General features: G+C 42.2%; 1 non-coding gene across 1 annotated transcript; it reads left to right on the plus strand.

Moving 5' to 3' along the window:
- Positions 1–697: 697 nt before the first annotated feature.
- Positions 698–804, plus strand: LOC119370551 (small nucleolar RNA R71). The gene has a single exon (XR_005178057.2). It is a non-coding gene; the product is annotated as a small nucleolar RNA R71 (small nucleolar RNA).
- The last annotated feature ends 13,737 nt before the right edge of the window (positions 805–14,541 follow it).

Consider the following 14,541-nt stretch of genomic DNA (forward strand, 5'->3'; position numbering starts at 1 on the left):
TACTTGCACCTCCAAGTTATGTATAGATGAAGAATGGTTTTTTAAAAGTTTATCAAACTTAGTCTCTAATCATTTAAAATTATCATCTTGACTGCTCATTTTCTGGTTGATTCCATCCAAGAAATTATCAATTTTACTTGTCAATTGTCTTATTCTATCTTGAGATTGATTAACTTGATTTCCCCTATCTTGATTATCATGGTTTCTCCAAAAAGTGTTAGGATAATTACGATGTTCAGCATTATAATTATTCGAGTATGGACAGCGAACTTGTCCTTGAACATAGTTCACTTGTTCTTCCATAATCGGATGATTATAATTACACTCTTTTGATATATGTCCATTCTGACCACAATTTTCACAAATAAGAGGTGTTGACTTACTCACATTCAAGTTATCAATTTTATATGTTAAAGCAGAAATTTGTGTTTGCATCATAGTTAAGGGATCTAACTCATGTACTTTCTTAACTGAATCTTTCGAAGAAGAAGGAGAAGAATCATGATTAACATTAGAACGACTTACTTAAGCCCTTTCGGTTGGCCATATGTTGTTGTTATTAGCCATTTCCTCCAACAACTCAATTGCATCATCAGTAGTCTTTTTCATTAATGATCCTCCTACCATTCCATCTATAGTACCTCTTGTAGAAGGATTAACCCCATTGTAAAAGGTTTGAATCAATATATTTTGGGGAAGGCCATGATGTGGGCAAACTCATTGAAGTTCTTTATAGCGATCCCATGCCTCATTTAGGGATTCATTATCATGTTAGGTGAATGAGGTTATTTCTTTGATAAGCCTAGCAGTCTTTGCTAATCGAAAGTATTTAGACAAGAAAGATTGGGCTAGTTGTTCCCAAGTAGTGATAGAATTTGGTGGCAATGAATTCAACCAAGCTTTCGCTTTATCCTGCAAAGTGAAAGGAAAAAGACGTAGCTTGATAGCATCCGTTGGTACTGAATTCATTTTAAATGTATCACATATCTCAAGAAAACTGGCTATATGAGAGTTTGGATCCTCATTTGGTAATCCGTAAACTATTTTGGATCATTTATAATAAAGCAAGTTTAATTTCAAATTGGTTAGCATTTACTGGTGGACGTACTACTCCTTTCTGTGAACCATTTAGGCTTGGAGTAACGTAATCCATCAACCTTTGCTGTGGTGGATTTTGTTCAGCCATAATGCCTGAATTTCTTCTTTTCTTTTTCCTTTTTTGTTTTGAAAGAAAATGTTCGATCTCAGGCTGATAATCTTCTAATTCACTGGATGAAGATCTAGTACTTGGCATATAAGTTATTCAAAATGTGCTCCTGCAAAAATTTTGAATCAAAAGTAAGTTGGTATTTTATAAAAATGCTATAAATCATATATAAGAATTTTCGTTAAATGACAAAACACCATTCCCCGGCAATGGCACCAAAAACTTGTTGCACTCCTTGATTACCCGCAAGTATACGGATCGTAACGTAGTAATAAAAAGATCGATCCTTTGAGGAATAGGTTATGTCCACTTTACTATTTATCCTCAACGCTTATGTTTATAGCAATAAAATACGAAATGATTAAACTACAATCCTATTTAAATTATAATTAAATATACTACTTAATTTGATAGATAAAAGTGTAGTAGGATTCTTAGAAGAATTGATTATGCACTGGATTTTCTTTTTCTATAGGAAAACGTGTAACATGCAATAAATGATTCTTTAATCACCTATGGTAAAGTATAATTCAACCTCTCGGTATAGAATTACTCTATTTATTATATTTATCTCTACATACAACAAATGCCTTACTTTGTCAAATATTGAACCTAGTTCTTAATAAGATAGATTTAACTTTGACAAAACAAGTTAAAGATTCATATGCAAATCCAACTAAATGAATTCTATCTCTTTGATCTTTACTAAATTATTTCTTTCTGAGAATATAATTAAGTAAACTTGATTAAACAAAGATCAAAAGATAACTGAAAGAACTTTTATTGAATGAACCCAAATAATATTGTTGCTTTGCACAGAAAAGTAATGAAGAACAACATACAAAAAGTCTTTAATAGAACAAGAGAAGGATATAAGTAATCAAAATCAAGCCTCTGGAGGACGTCACACCTCGAGCAACTTGTTGATGTTTTTTGCACAAACAATAATAAGTGACTCTCGTCAACTTATTTCTAAGTACTACTTTACTTTTCTACTATATACTAATACTGGTTTTTTCTTCTATCTTCTTCTCTTTTTTTCTGAGTTTTTCTGAATTGTGTTCCTCTTCATTTGGATTGCAATTTAGAGAAGAGGAGGAGGATGTTGGTTATGATGGTGATTGGTTAGCCAAAAGGTGCTTCAGATGACTCCTGTTGGGAAAAGTTCTGACCTGTTCATGGGAGGACATGATTTTCTGGTGAAAAGATAGCAGTTGACGTCTCCTAGAAACGCGATTCGCGCGCGCGAGTTTAAAGGTCGCGCCTGCGATTGTTATTTATGATCTTTCTGCCTCTTCTGGGGTGCTTCTCGCGCTCTCGCATTTTAATGTCGCGCTCGCGGATTATGCTTGATGTCTTCTGGACCTTCTGCCATGTAGATCGCGCTGCGCTTTTTGGGATCACGCTCGTGAATATTCATCTCTTCCCATGCTGCGCGTCTTCATTCGCTATCGAGAATTTGCTTGGTGTGAATACTCAAATTTTGAGGCTCAAAAAGCTAGTTTTCCCGGACTGCAGACATCCCGGCCGGACCGGAGGTCATTTTTGAAACTTTACCGGAAGTAGGCCAATATGGTACTTAAAACGTCCAGAACGTCGCGAGGATCGCGGAACTGGTCCCGGAATATTTTTTGGAGGATCGGAACTCCCGAAAAGCCTCCGAAATGAAAAAAACTGGTAGTCCGCCAGGGACCAGCGGCCCTGACCGCCTGGACCGGCGGTCCTGACCGCCTGGACCGGCGGTCCCGACCGCCCTCCAGCCCGTTTTTTCCTATAAAATTTTGAGGCTCAAAAAGCTAGTTTTCTCGGACTGGAGACATCCCGGCCGGATCGGAGGTCATTTTTGAAACTTTTCCGGAAGTAGGCCAATATGGCACTTAAAACGTCCGGAACGTCGCGAGGACCGCGGAACTGGTCCCAGAATATTTTGTGGAGGACTGGAACTCCCGAAAAGCCTCCGAAATGAAAAAAACTGGTAGTCTGACAGGGTCCAGCAGCCCTGACCACCCGAACCGGCGGTCCTGACCTCCCGGGCCTGCGGTCCTGGCCGCCCGGCGGCCCTGACCGCCCGGGCCGGTGGTCCCGACCGCCCTCTAGCCCATTTTTTCCTATAAAAATGGCCCCGGTGCTCCGTTTTGACTCACTCAGTCTGTGTTGACGGACGCTCCTTCTCCCCTATGCTCCTTGCGATTCTTTACTGCTTTTTTTGCATTCTAGTTTAGTTTTATTGCTTTCTTGCTTTGTTATTTGGTCACTAAAATTGAGTTAATTAATATTCCCTTAACGAGGAGCTTAACCTGGAGTTAAGAAGTGGCCGTCGATTAAATCAGGTACATAAACTAAACTCTGCCTATTTAATTTTAGCACTTCATGCATGCTTCTCTTCTACTCTTAATAATTCTACAACTGCATAAATGCATTCACGTCAATCATTAGGCAAACAAACTGCCTCAATTAAATAATTTAGGCTAAATGCCCGGTTAATCAATAATCGTGGTATTAAAGCCTAAATTCGATGATATTGGCTTAAACTACCTAGTTAACCAATAACTATGGTGAAATTGCATTTATTTCGAACAAATTCGGCTTAAGTCCAATTAATCAATAATTGTGACTAAAAGGCCTTAATTCAAACACGTTTTTTTCTCTTGGCAATAAAATTGAGTACATTACAATTTAGTTAATCAATTTTTGGCAAACACATTGCCTATAAATTAGATTAACTACTTTCAGCGACAAATCGCTTAAATCAATCTTTTGGCAAAATGCCTTAAATTAATCAACTTGTTTGGCTAAAGGCCTTCGAATAATAAATTTTGGCGACAATCGCCTAAATAATCATCTTTTGGCAAACAAATTGCCTAAATCAACCTTTTTTGGCTAAAAGCCTTCAAATTAATCAATTTTTTGGCTAAAAGCCTTAAAATCAAGCATTTTGGCGATAATCGCCTAAATCACATCAATTTTTGGCAACAATTGCCTAAATCAATCTTTTTGGCTAAAAGCCTTAAATCAATAATTTTGGCATCAAATGCCTAATCAAATCAATCAATTTTTGGCAAAATGCCTAAACAAAAATGCACAAAGCATACACACACTCATGCATAAAGCATACCCATTCAAAGCCCTTTTAAAAAGGCCTATCGAACTACGTTGACTTTGATCTTCCATTCAAACGGAAGTACGTAGGCACGTTTGGGATTTAACCTCGGGCGGCAAGTCAAAATCACTTAAACATTTCATTGGTCCAATTACATTAATCACCTTGCAAAGCATTCTTTTTTGGTTAGTTCATCAGCATGACATAGTCTCGGGATCCACCTCGGGTTCGAAGATCATGCCTTAGACATTGGGTTAATTAATCTAGTAATTAGGTTAATTAAAATTGGAGTCACTTAGGGTTTTTCCTAGTTTACCCAAAAATAATTAAACAAGGTGGCAACTCATACATTCACGTGCATTTCTTCTCTTAGTCATATGCATTATATGCATTTTGTTTTCGGGGGAGGGGTTCACAGTTTGGCGACTCCGCTGGGGATAAATGTAATCATTTTGCATGAAGAGGACTACAATTGTTGTGTAAACTAACCTGCCCTTCTTTAGGACATTATTTTACTATGCTTTGTTTTGCAGGGTACCCTAACATGAATCGAGTATTCTTTCTTTAAGAATACGAGACGAGGAAATTTGGACTTAATTGTACACTTTAATTAAATCACTTTAATTTGTTGATTTACTTGCACGATTGAGAATCCTTTTCTCCATTGCATAAAAAATGAATTTCAAATGAATTTCTTCTCTTCTATTCAAACTTCTGAGTCTAGATAGCAAGTAGCGCTGATCGGCAGGTCTCTTTAATTATGTCGATGGACAGCCAAAGCGTCCTCCCTGTTACCGCAAACCATCCCTAATCCTTTTGGGGGTGGCCCATGAGTATGCGTACTGTTGGATCCACGCGAAACTCTTTGTTTCACATATAGTTAGGTATATCCTTACTCAAGGTTCAAGGGTCCCTTAATAAGCCGATTCTCTATTTGTGTCATAGCCTATAGAACCTATCCTTTAGGATTGTATGCACCTAATGATGTGAATCATATCATTAAACAAATTATGACGTGATGTTGTGCGCATTCATGACATATCATCACATTAAAGAACACAGAATATTCCTTTTAGTCATGCACAGTTGGACAAAGAGTCGATCCACTTCAGCTATCCACTGTACCCTAATCTAGCTACCTTGATCCTATCAGGTACCCACTACTCCAGTGCCTATCCAAGTGCCGGTTACACCTACAGTGCTGTCACCGACCTCGCCAACTTCACCAGTTTCACCTACAACTCCTGCAACCCTACCTGCATCAATGGCATCACTCACCGACATCCAAACCCTCATCGAACAGCTGGAGGCCAGAATGGAGGCCAGGATGAATGAGGCATTGGCTGCCCAAAGGACTGCCCTGATAGCTGAACTGGGTAATGGAAATGGAAATGGGGCTTCCGCCGGGGGAAGTGGGCCTACTACTTCTAACCAGGGTCCTGTTGCTGAACCTACAAACCCTGCCCTGAACTTGGATGATGTGCCCTCCAAAACTGCTTCTGAGCTAGAAGCTCAGAAAATGAGAGAGAAACTAGAACTCCTAGAAAGATCTATCACTGCTCTCAAGACACACAAAGAGGTGGTGGACATGGACTCCTTGTCCTTGTTCCCTGAAGCCAGATTGCCGACTAAGTTCAAAATGCCCAACATGGAGAAATTTGATGGAACCACTTGTCCTAAAACTCATTTGAAAATGTATGTGGGTGCCTTTAACCCATTTGGATTGAGCAGCGAGCTCCTTGCTCAGTTGTTCCAACAGTCCCTGACTGGTGCCGCTCTGAGATGGTTTGTTAGCCTAGATCGATCTAAGATGAAGACTTGGGAGGACATCTGCAATGCATTTAATTCCCAATATCACTATAATATGGAGGTGGATGTTACTCGAAGGGAACTAGAAACAACCAAGCAAAAGAACAATGAACCCTTTTCCTCGTTCCTTACGAGGTGGAGGGCCAAGGCCGCCCAGATGATTAATCGGCCTTCTGAGCAAGAGCAGGTGGACATAATAATAAAAAACCTGCAGCCTGTCTACCAACACCAGCTACAAACCCAGTACCTACCAATGTTTCAGTCGCTCATTGCCACTGCCACGAAGGTAGAAGATCTGATTCAAATGGGGCAACTGAAAGACGACTCAGGAACCTCAAAGTACAAAAAACCTAGCCAAGCTAGCAAAGTCCACGAAGTGGCAAGCATCACCTCCACTAACCCTTTACGTGTGGGGAACATGAGAAATGGCAATCAGTCAAGAAGAACATATACTGATCTCGGGATGCCAATCCTTTTGGTTTTCCGAGAGGCTGTCAAGGCCAACTACATCAAGCCCTTGGAAGCAAGGCCACCACCAAACCCATTACTAAGGAATTACAAAGCTGATGAATATTGTGAGTACCATCAGGGGTATGGGCACAAGACCGAAGCATGTTGGACGCTTAAGAACCGCATCCAAGACTTGGTAGACAACGGTTCAATTATTCCGAAAAGTAAGCCAAACATTAGCACCAACCCCTTACCAAATCACGGGGTAAATGCTATTATGGCTGATCAGGAACTGATCGATCCTTTCGAACTGTTCCTAAAAATGAATAACATCTGTGTTCTGGATTTGAATGACCTAACTGAAGATGTCGATGCCATTACCAGGAGCGAGAGACAGTATGAACCATTGGTCCTGGATAAAATCCAAAATAAGCCCTACCAGAGGGCAGAGAACCCAAAGGAGGATCCGGTCCTTTCACAATTAAAGAAGACGCAAGCTAGGGTGTCAATCTGGGAACTTTTGGCATCATCCTTTCCTCATCGCCAAGCTCTTTGCAAGGCTTTGAGTCAACTTCAGACATCGGTGGAGGTTAGCCCTGAAGTGCTAGTATCCACCCTCACCCAATCATCTAAAATACAAATCATCGGGTTCTCTGATGATGACTTGCCCAAGGAAGGAGGCGGTCATAACAATGCCCTTTAGGTCACGGTTCAGACCAGAGATAAAACTGTGCCCATGGTTCTCATTGATAATGGGTCAGCACTGAACGTCTGCCCGCTAAGAGTAGCCAGCTGTCTGGGGTTGGAAGAAATAGATTTCACTCCATCGGACCAGATAGTGAAAGCCTATGACACCACCCGGAGGGAAATGTTGGGGGTCGCTACGCTGAAGTTAACAGTTGGGCCGGCTGTGATGGAAGTCCCGTTCCAGGTAATTGATGTACCGACTAGCTTCAACCTGCTTCTGGGCCGACCATGGATACACCACACTAAGGCAGTACCCTCGTCCTTGCACCAAAAGGTCAAGTTCCCCTATGAGGACAAAGTTATCACCATTCAGGGGGATAACTACAGCCAGCTGAAAAGGCCAAAGGACCAGCCTCTCTTTGAGGTTAATCTTGAAATTGCAAACCTACCCCTCTCGGGATTTCAATATGACACTGTGCAATTCATAGAGGGAAAGACTGCAAGCTCTCGAATTCTCTTTGATTTCGGGACGGTACAAATAAACTGCATAGTGCCTCTGATGCTAAAGATGTCCTATCTACCGGGAATGGTTATGGCCAGATCCGGGAAAACATACCCTAAACTGCAAGCCTGGGAGTGTCCGGTGAATGAAGGGACCTTTGGACTGGGTTACGAGCCCACTGACGAAGACCGTGCTAAGAGAACCAGAAGGGGAAGGAAGATGAGTATACAGATGCGGCCTTACCTTTTGACTCTGAATAGTTACTTCTGCAAACCGGGGGAAACAGTTCCTTACTGTGGCTTCCAAGAACCATTTTGCTGCCCGACTGCTAAAAAGATGCTGCCTGGGTTAGAGATATTCTCTGATGTCTGGGGCAACAAGCCCAAAACAATAACTGAACCGGAAGTAGAAGACTTCATGCAGCCTAGTCTCTTCGACGAGGTTGCGGTTATCACAGGAAATGATGGGAATCAAGACCTACTGAGCCTGATCAAGCCATACGAAGGGCCTCTTACCAATTGGTACGCCGAGGAGGAGCGCGCTGCTGATGAACCCCCTCCCAAGTCAAACCTAGAGTCTGTAATCAAATCCTGTACTGAGTCTGAGTCTGACCCCGAGTCTGAAACTAAGTCAGAGTCCAGTTCCAGTTCTGAGTCGTCTGTGTCGGATCTAGAAGATCCAGATTTCAAATTTGATGTAAATTTCGAAGACGATTCTGTCATAATCAATAAAGGCTTGCAGATTCTTGACTACCCCGCATGTCTATCTTTCCAAGCACTTCCAAGCAAAAATGATAAAAAAGAAATAAATGAAATAAAAAATGAAAAAGAAAAAATAATAATTGGCAAAGAAGAAAATGAACATACATACATTGCATCTGACTGTGTGAACAGGGAGCAGGTCAGTGGATGTTTGAAGAAGTTTGCCAATTGTTTCATGTGGAAAGCAAGTGACATCACGGGAATTGACCCAGCAATAGCAGTGCACAAGATTCCAATATATCCTGAGGCTAAGCCAGTAAAACAGAAGCTAAGGAGGCTAAAAACAGAATGGTCCTTGAAAATCAAGGAGGAGGTAGCCAAGCAATTGGAAAACAAGTTCATAGAACCCATTACCTACCCGACATGGTTAGCAAACATTGTGTCGGTGCCGAAGAAAGATGGCAAAGTCAGAATGTGTGTGGATTACCGGGATTTAAATAAAGCATGTCCGAAGGACGATTTCCCCTTGCCACATATTGACTTGTTGATGGACCGTATGGCCAGACACGAGATGGTCTCCTTGACTGACCTCGCTGTCGGATACAACCAAATAATGATGCATTTGCCAGACAAAGAGAAAACGGCATTCATCACGGAGTGGGGAACCTACTGCTACAGGGTTATGCCTTTCGGGCTTAAAAATGCCGGGGCGACCTATCAAAGAATGGCAACAACCATCTTCCACGACATGATTCATAAAGAAGTAGAAGTGTATGTGGACGATATGGTTGTTAAATCAAAAACAGCTGAAGAACACACAACAACACTTGAGAAGTTCTTCCTTAGACTTCGAAAATACAACTTGAAGCTCAACCCGGCAAAATGTCTGTTTGGAGCTACATCCGGAGTATTTCTGGGGCATATGGTCAGTCGAAAGGGCATAGATATTGACCCTTCGAAAGCCAAAGCTATTCTGGAAATGCCAGCACCTCAGACAGAAAAAGAAGTTCGGGGTTTCCTGTGAAGACTACAGTACATCAGCCGGTTCATTAATCAATTGGCCGATACTTGTGGTCCGATTTTCAAACTACTCAGGAAAGGAGTAGCCATCAAATGGAATGAGGATTGTCAGAAAGCTTTTGACCAAGTCAAGCAATATCTGTTATCCCCGCCAGTTTTACAGCCGCCAAGGCTAGGAAAGCCTTTGCTGTTGTACTTATCAGTGACAGAAGAAGCGATGGGTGCAATGCTAGCTCAACAAGCAGAAGATACAAGGGTAGAAAATGCCGTGTATTACCTCAGCAAAAGGAGGCTGGAATACGAGCTCAAATACAACAAGATAAAGAAGTTGTGCCTGGCTCTAGTTTGGGCTTGTACAAAGCTGCAGCACTACCTCTCATCTTACACCACATATGTTATTTCTAAATCGAACCCCTTGAAATTCCTTATGGAAAGGCCGGTTCTTGACTGTAAGATGGCTAAGTGGGTATCGGTGCTCGCAGCCTATGATTTAAAGTTTGTGCAACGGAAGGCAGTAAAAGGCGGAGCCTTCGCTGATCAGTTAGCAGAATTACCGGTCAAAGACCAAATGCCGGAGGTAGAATTTCCTGATGAAGACTTGTTAAGCTTGGAAAGTGAAGTCTGGGAAATGTACTTCGATGGAGCTTCAAACTACCATGGAAATGGGGTTGGAGTCGTATTCAAAACTCCTTGTGGAGAATACATCCCAATCGCAGTCAAATTAGATTTCGACTATACCAACAATGAAGCCGAGTATGAAGCTTGCATAAAGGGGTTAGAAGCGGCCCTGGAAAAGGAGATAAAAGCCCTTAGGATTTTCGGAGATTCTAATCTAATAGTCTCCCAAGCTTTAAGGAAATGGAAAATAAAGGAAGAACGTTTGGTTCCTTACTTACAACGCTTGGACGAATTGGCGCAGCAATTTGAGGATTTATCCTTCCACTACCTGCCGCGAGCCAAAAATCAGTTTGCTGATGCTCTGGCTACTTTGGCCTCTATGGTTAATGTAGGGGAAGACCAAGTCATTCGACCTCTGACAGTTCGGCTTCAGAAACAGCCAGCACACGTCATGCATTTGGTAGATGACAAGCCTTGGTTTTGGGATATACAGAATTACCTTCAGAATGAAGCCTACCCGGAGGAATCCAACAAGACTGATCAACGGACATTGAGACAGTTAGCATCTGGATATTTCCTTATTGGGGGAATTCTGTATAAGAAAAGCTGGAATGGCCTGCACCTAAGGTGCATTGATGAGGGAGAAGCTCAAGCCATCATGGATTCCTTACATAATGGGGAGTCCGGTCCACACATGCACGGGATAGCTCTGGCTCGGAAAATTATGAACCTGGGTTATTACTGGTCGACCATGAATGCAGATTGCGTGAGACACGCGCAGAAGTGCCATGAGTGTCAGATTTTTGCTATGCTGCAAAGACAGCCTCCAGTCAACTTGAATCCCATTACTTCGCTGTGGCCCTTCGCAACTTGGGGCATAGACGTGATCGGAAAGATCCATCCAAGGGCTTCCAATGGCCATCAATTCATCCTGGTTGCTGTTGATTACTTCACTAAGTGGATTGAGGCAGCCGCCTATTCGATCTTGAATGCCAAGAAGGCAGCACAGTTCGTTCGTACCAACATCCTTTGTCGGTATGGAACACCATTCGAGATCATTACTGACAATGGGTCTCACTTTCAAAGCGAATTTTTAGACCTTCTGAAGCAAAAGAAGATTCAGCATCATAAGTCTTCTCCCTACCGTCCACAAACCAATGGGGCAGTAGAGGCTGCAAATAAGGCCGTAAAAGTCATTCTGTAGAAGACAGTGCAAAGGCATAGAGCTTGGCATGAACAATTACCAAATGCCTTATGGGGATACAGGATCTCCATCAGAACGCCTACTGGGGCAACTCCGTATTCTTTAGTGTATGGTATGGAAGCAGTATTGCCTATTGAGCTGGAAGTTCAGTCGGCAAGGATCATCCGGGAAAGCCTGATCAGCGAAGCAGATTGGGCTGAGAATTATCATTTGCAACTCTTGGGTATGGATGAAAAGCGATTGCGAGCAGTCCACCAAACTCAAGTTTATCAAAGAAGAATGGCGCGGCATTTTAATAAGAAGGTCAAAGACCGAAAACTGGAAGAAGGGTGTTTGGTCCTGAAGGAAATTAGACAGCCAATCGTAGATCCACGTGGGAAGTTTCATCCTGATTGGGCTGGACCCTATGTGTTGAAGAAGATATTGTCGGGCGGAGCCGTCATCTTGACTGATTTAGATGGGTTGGAGTTTACAAATCCATGTAATTTAGATCAGTTAAAAAGATATTTTGTGTAACTGTAAGGATTGCATGATGTACAAATGAACTACATTAGACCTGATTCTCTTCGAAAAAAAAAAGAAATTATGTATCGGAGATATGTAGGCAGCCCTCATTGGGCGTGGTCTAAACATTAAAAAAAAAAACATCGTTTCATAATTCTTTCCTCTTTGCCAATAATAAAAAAAAAGAAGGAAAAAAGAAAAGAAAAAGAAAAGAGAAAAAAAAAAGAGAAAAACCCGCTAAGTCGAAAACCCGAAAGGGCGGCTTAGGCAAAAGTCGGGGCCCGCTAAGTCGAAAACCCGAAAAGGGCGGCTTAGGCAAAAATCGGTAGCTCGCTAAGTCGAAAACCCGAAAAGGGCGGCTTAGGCAAAAATTAGAGCTTGAATAAATAAAAGTTGGAAAATGCTTGGAAAGTTTAAAAGACAAATGACATTTATAATTAAAGCAAGCAGTTCAAGTCGAGCAGAAAGCAAAAAGTCCAATAAATAATAAAGTCTAAGCCAGAGTCTCAAATAAAAAAGCCAAAAAGGCAAAACATACATCCAAAATCCAAAGCCAAAACAAAAAGTCAAAAAACAATAAAGTCCAAAAGCCTATAAAAGTCTAGGTATCCCGTCGCCTTCGTGGAGCAATATCCTCTGAGTCATCCCTAGCTGGTAAACTCTGTCCAATCTCGCCTATCCGAGGAGCCAACACAATCTCCTCACCAGTCCCAACCTCATCATCAGCGTCAGCCTGAACCCAACCTTCAAGTGTACTCAGTAGTACGGTCCTCCTTGGTCTCTCAACCGGCCAGACAGTGGCAATGAACCAGGTTCGATACTCAGGAGAAGTTTGAACACTGGCGGGATTAGGTAAAGGCCTAACCATATGATGATCTCTAACCCAAGCCCTAAGGAAAACTTGGGTAACACCCGGAGTGATGGCTGAATCAGCTGAAAAGTCATCCATAATCGGAACAGTCTGATCTATCCCCATCTTCCTCAAGACGCGCGAAGCGCAGTACCAAGTACAGTGTGTAAGGCCTAAAAGGTAAACCCTAGTATGGCGGAAGCTGACCTGGACAAAGCGGGTGATGTTGTACCAGGAGATGAACCACAGTATCTCATTTGGGCCCAACTCAATCAGCCATGAAGTCCAAGCATCAGTAGATGGGTGTGTGATCAGGATCTTCCGCATACGATACTGAGTGGGGCTATAGGGCAAGAGAGTAGGAGTGGCAACCACTTGGAGGTGGTCCTTCAACCAAACCTGAGTAATGGATCCTTTCTATTACAAAGGAATGAACTAAAAGAAGAAAAGAATAAGGAAAAGGAAAGGGGAAATACCTGGAGAATAATGGGAGAGACTGTCCAGTCATCGAACCCTAAAGCAGCCCTGTCAAGGCTCCTAATAGTCTCTGCTAGCACAATGCCGCCAATACAACCCATATCCTCCATTTGCCGAACCATGGGGCAGAGGCGCAAATCCCCAAAGCCTGGGTCCTGGTTAAACAAGAAGCCAGCCAATAAACAAAAAACCAAAGCCCGCATTCTCAGCCTCATCCGGTCTGGGTCGTCTGGACAAGCCTCCGAAAATTCGTCAATCAAGGGCAACAGAATTGCTTTCCGGTCATCAATAATCATAGCCCTAGCCTGCGGTCGACTGAATTGAAACAGGTTTTCAAACTACCTAACATACCCAATCTTTACCTCATGCTTGACCAAAGAGGCATTGGGGTCACACCCTATAATAGCACAAAATTCCTCAAAGAGAGGGCACATCTCTTCCATCATGGCCCCAAATCGGAAAACGTGGGCCTCAGGGTCCCAAAGTCTAATACAGGCCCGTAAAAAATCCCAATCAATTACTACACCCCTAAGAGTAATAACAGGAGAAAGACCGTACCTCCCCAAATTGATCTTTTCAACTTTGGAGAGACTCTTAGTCCAGCTGTGCATGCTATGGTTGTAGAAGGGATTCATGTTTTTTTTATTTTATTTTATTTATTTATTTATTTAAAAATATATATATAAGGAAAGAAAGAAAAGAGAAAAAAAACTGACCGAAAATTTGCTTTTGGGCTCGAAATTCTGAAAGAAAGAGTGAAATAAAAGGGGGGGCCAAAAAGGCGGCTTTTATAAAGAAAACGCGCGCCGGAGGCGGTCAGACCCGCCCTCCAAGGCGAGCACGCCCGCCGCCAAAAAAAAAAATAATAATAATAAGAATAAGAAAGAAAAAAAGAGAAGTTGAAAATGGAGAGAAGAAACTCTGTTCTTTCTTGATTGAAGTAAATAAACATGCATACAATGAATTGTTTAGTACTGACCCAGTGCAGGTATAGTCAAAGTTCACTACAGAAGCGCAGGCAAAAGTACAGAAAAAGCAGGAAAAATCTAGTAGCCACGGCATCAGCGGCGGGGCCTCCTCCCCCTCTGATCATCAAAAGCCCTCAGAGTCCAAGATGAAGATAGTTATTGCTGCATCCCGAGCATCAGCTCCATCATCTGATTGACCAAACCGGGGGGAACCTGGAAATCACAAAAAATATTAGGTCGATATCAAATCTCTTATGAATCCTTTTTGTGAGAGATTTATCGGCCTATACCTCAGTAATGTCTTCAGGAGGAAGATCCAGGCGATCCACATTCTCCAGGGAGACCTCTCGAAAAGCTAGAGTGCCGTCAGGAGTATAGTAAGAAATGCTGTATGGAAGGCGTAGGTGGGCCAGGCCTAGATGAAGTGACCCAGTAGCCTCTGAA

The sequence above is a fragment of the Jatropha curcas genome, chromosome 2, assembly GCF_041381405.1.
Source record: "Jatropha curcas cultivar XTBG-Jc1 chromosome 2, XTBG_Jcur_1.0, whole genome shotgun sequence".
Lineage (NCBI taxonomy): Eukaryota > Viridiplantae > Streptophyta > Magnoliopsida > Malpighiales > Euphorbiaceae > Jatropha > Jatropha curcas.